Below are 4,830 nucleotides of genomic sequence, written 5' to 3'. Positions count from 1 at the left end.
CGGGCGGGGTGGGGGAGGCACTGCGGAGTGGTGGGAGGCGGCCCGAGGGGCTGGGAGAGGGTCCGGCCCACGCTGCGCCTGGGCTGGGACTCCCAACTGTCGATTCTTTATAATATTTCCTATGCAATTTGAGTTCTCTTCATGAAGTCTTTATCTACACCAATCATTAAGAGTTTTACCTATTCAGTCTTCTAGCAGATTAAGTGTTTCTATTTAATATTTAGATCTTTGATTCATTTTGATTTTAGTTTAGTGTTTCAAATGCATTGAAATATACTTGCCAAGATAGTACATATATGTGTGTAGGTGGACCACAGGTCAGTCTTGATGCAGTAATTTATGTGCTTCTTTTACTCATGTATTTAATAGCCTCCTGTGTGACAGCTATTGGGATCGCTAAGAAGTGGTAAGAATGACAACATCTTGAGACACTTATGGGAAAACAGGTAGTTTCTAATGGCACAATTGAAGTATACAATGTTCCCAGGGTTTACGAGAATAGACAAGTACACTGTGTGACAATAATTAAAATGTGGCAAAGATGAGGCCGCACAGGAGCTGCAAAATGACTAAACATCCCCACCTTACAGTTAACGCGAGTGACTATTGCTTCATTAGTTACAACTTTCCCCTTGATTTACTACTCTTGCCTATATAGAGAGTCTGAACTTAACACTGGTTAAATCCCAAACTGATTTCTCTTCTTCTTCCTTAAAATCACCTAGAAATACTCATAGGAAGGCCAGTCCTGCAATAATTGTATCTTAACATGTTCATGTTCTACCCAGACAGTCCATGCTTTCCGGGGCATGCATTCTCTTCTGTCTTGCAGCCACCTAAGTAAGCTCAATTTCTGGGGGCCTGTGGATTGCACATTTTAATTTCTATGACAACCACAATGTGAAATGAAAGCACTTATGATTTCTACCAGTGACACTGTTGTTAGGGAGTTGAGACTAAAATTCAGGCATTCTGGTTTTAGAGACTGATCTGCTGACTTGTATGCTCCAAAGCCTCTAGGAATAAGGAACCAAAGTGTATAAAACCTAAGAGGTCACACACAAATGATGAACTCTTCTACATACAATATCCATGGGGACATGAGTTAGGGGGAGATTTTAACTGGTACTAACGGAGCACATTAGAAAAGGAAATAATATATCTACATCAATAGCAACAATAACATCTTTCATTTGTATCATCCTTTATTTTTCTTTTTTAAAATTGTTTTTCTTTATTCTCTTTTATTTTTGGCCAGCTCAGCCCACCCTGAGGGCAGGGCTGGTGCTGCATATCCTGCCAGGGATTGAACTGTAGTCTTTGGGCGCTTACCTAAGCAGTTGCTTTAGACCACTGTGCTGTCTCACCAGGCCCCCTTTATTTTCTTTGACTACCTGCCTTTTAAGTTTGGCACAGGGAGACCAATTGCTCTTCAGTCAGGTTTTCTTGGTCATAGCTGTCTTTACCTACAGGGTGTAACAAAGGACAGAATCCATGTAAGATGATAGGAAGGCTTATATTCAACTCGTGTTTAAGCTCATTATTTAGGGTTAGTCAACCAATATTTATTAAGTGCTGTTATTGGCTAAATTGTATACCTGTCCTCCAACTCGTAGATTGAAGCGTGATCTCTCAACATATATAGTCTTTAGAGAGGCAAATAAGGCTAACTGAGGTTATAAGATAGGGCCCTAATTCAAAACAACTACACCTCTCATAAGAAAAAATAAAATAAAATAAAATAAAATAAAAGGCACTCAAGGCATGCATTTAGAGAAAAGGTACTTGGAAAGGTGTTCACCTTCAAATCAAGGATTGAGGCCTCAGGTTAAGCCAACCTTCCCACACTTGACCTTGGACCACCTGTGTCCAGAACTCTGCAAAACTAATTCTTGTTCCATAAATCACCCTGTCTGGCATTAGTTACGGCAACCTGAAGGCACCATTTTAATGCCAAATGAATGCACTAAATGTTTTCATATGTGTGTTTCATTGCAGTGTCATAGCCCACACTGTGCTGAAGCCAGATTCTTTCGATTTCTGAGAGCCATTTTTAACTTTTAAGAACTTTTGTCCACCTGTTTTATAATAGCCATTTTAAAAAAATAAACTCACAGTTAAATCAGTGAAATGAAAAACAAAGGTAGTAAACACTTAGAACCCATCACTTCCTAATTATTCCAATGCACTTTATTATTATCGATGTTGGTGAAGTTATCTATGTCTGTTATATCCGAATGGAGGAAATCCTACACAACAGCATGCTACCGTGCAACTCTTCCCACCTCCAGGTCCACTATTGTCAGGCTGATAGCTCGCAATAGGCCACGGGGAGTATTTACACCAGGGAAATGGACAAACAGTATAAATCAGGTTTATTCTTTGTTGTTTTTTTCCCCAGTGAGCTGTTAACATTTACCCACATATCCTTGATCACAACAGTCCCGCAAAGGGGACAGCACAATTCTAGATTTACAAATAAAGATGCTCCAGTGCTACTTAAACCTGAGGCTCCAGGGTGCTCTGGCTCCTGGATAGGGCTCTTTGCCTGATCCCACACTGCCTCTCCATGCACACAAAAGGAAATGCTATGGCTCTGCGTGTTCGCCGTCTGGCTTCCCAGAAATAAAAAGGGTGCCTGTGCGTTTGCTGAGGATCCATGCCCTGCCTCTAAATTTTTCGGTATAGCCAAGACATTGTGAAATTCTAATCTGCAAAAGAATGAAGGTCACTTGCTATAAATCCCAGGACACCCAGGGAAAAAGCCTGGGAGGAATGCTCTTTTACGACCACCATTTGCAGTCAGCCGTAAAGTACTTTAATTGCAGGCAGTGTAGGATTTCCCTGTGTGTTTTTCTAGTGTGGCGAAGATTAACAAGGAGCAGGGTGTCCAATCCAGGCACCTTCTGGAGGCCAAGCGGTGGGTGGAACCCAGATCATTCAGGGATGGATTTACTGAAATGGAAATGCGGAACTGAAGACACAGCAGGAGGTCCTCGAAATAACTTTCAGAGAGCTTCTTTGATGAGCAGAGGCAAGTCAGCAGCTTCTGCACTCTGCATTTGGGCTCATAAATCACTAGGATTTGCAGGCGCTGCCAGACATCTCCCACTATGCAGTTACAAAAATGCATTCTCTGCAGACTGCTGTAGCATCGGAGGTCTCCTGCTAGTGGGTTTCCTCAGGTGCCTTGCATCTTAAGGGGCAATTTCATTTTTTGCTGTGAATAATTGGGTGTAAACAGGTTTTTAAAAGGCTAAATTTTCCACAGCTCTGAAAAGGAATCATAGGAAAGTGATTTTCCTTGGAGAATGTACCCAGGAGAACCTGAAGACTAAAATATCTCCTTAAACCTCTAACATCCAGAGGAGGTAAAGCTGATGTGAACCAAGACTGAGCCACGTGGAGTGTTTTAGAAACACCGCCCTGCCCGAGGTCCCCCACCTTAAAGGTTCTGATTTATGTGGTCTTCCCAGAGCATTTGAGATTTTTGAAGCTCTTGGGGAGTCTTTCACACACAGATAAGTTGGAAACCACTATTGTAAACTTTGTACTCAAAATGCAGGCAGTCTATGGGCTGGCCATTTCAGCAGCCCTGAGAGCTTGTTAATAGCACAGAAGTTTACTGCAGACCCATTGAATCATCTGTGTTTTAGCAAGTTGATTTAACAACTGTGTATCCCCCTGAGGTTGAGATTGCCTAGGACCTGGGAAAGAAGGCAAGGGGCTGTTCTCCTGGAAGATAGCTCACTTCCAGCAAGAGAGAATTTTTTTTCTCATCCCCACTTCTAGCCAGCTGCATCCTGCTCATTTTCCTTTCAAATCAAATCTCATCTCTCTTGTCTCACACTGCTGTCCACAGTCTCCTGACTCAGGGCAGTTGCTGCAGCAGCCTCTATCCATCTTCCTTGCATCTTGCTGCCAGAATAAATCTTTCCATTACTTCTGCTCAACCATGGCTCCTTCTTTTCCACTATCTCAAATGTGCACTTCTCTGTTTGCTCCAAGGCCACCTGGCCCCTGACTCCAGAGACCCAGCCCAGTGCTTCCCTGATGGTCTCTTCAGCTCACTTTCTTGTGTCTTTTCACCAAGCCTCTGGAGGGTAACCTGGCCTCCTGCCTCCTGGCTCCTAGCAAGCCTTTTCCTCTCCATCTTCCATCTGCTTCTCCAAATCTTATTTATGTTTCAAGACCCCTTCTCTCTCCTCTGGATTTGTCCAGCACTTATAATCCAAATGACACAGTCACTAGCTTCACACTGCTCGTGCTGATCACCAGTTTTCAGCTATTGAAGACCAAACTGAGCCTGGAGCTCTGGGCTGGAAATTCTGCAGCCTGAAGATGAACTGGCTTCTCTGTGCAAAGCTGACTTTTGTGAGACTCCTCTGGAAAGAAAAACAGATGCTGCCTCCCTGTGACAGGGCAAACAATGAATGACCTTTGGTTTCCAGCACTTAGGTCAGACCTGCTGGATCAGGCTTGTTGGTGGGTTTGGCATTGTCCTCACACTCAGCAGGTGGGTCCTGGTGCACCTATGGGCTGATCACCATGCTGGGCAATGGTGGTGGAGGAGATGGGTGAGAGGAGGCAGGCCAGGGTACAGTAAGCTTAGCTACCCTGCCCAACGGCTTTCTATGTGCCACACTCCAACTTAAGTGCGGTCCATATAATGTCCCAAAGTCACTACTTTAAAATAAAACATAACAGGGTTTCAGGATAAATCCTGAGGGTACTTGACTGACCTTAATCAGATACAAAAGTTACATTTCTTGTTATATGGGTCTTGCTTTGTCTTGGTTTTAACCACCCAGTAGAAAAGTATAAAAATGA

The sequence above is a fragment of the Octodon degus genome, unplaced genomic scaffold, assembly GCF_000260255.1.
Source record: "Octodon degus isolate 3935 unplaced genomic scaffold, OctDeg1.0 scaffold00073, whole genome shotgun sequence".
NCBI classification, from domain to species: Eukaryota; Metazoa; Chordata; class Mammalia; order Rodentia; family Octodontidae; genus Octodon; species Octodon degus.
The sequence above is the reverse complement of the archived record's forward strand: the minus strand, read 5'-3'. Positions refer to the sequence as shown.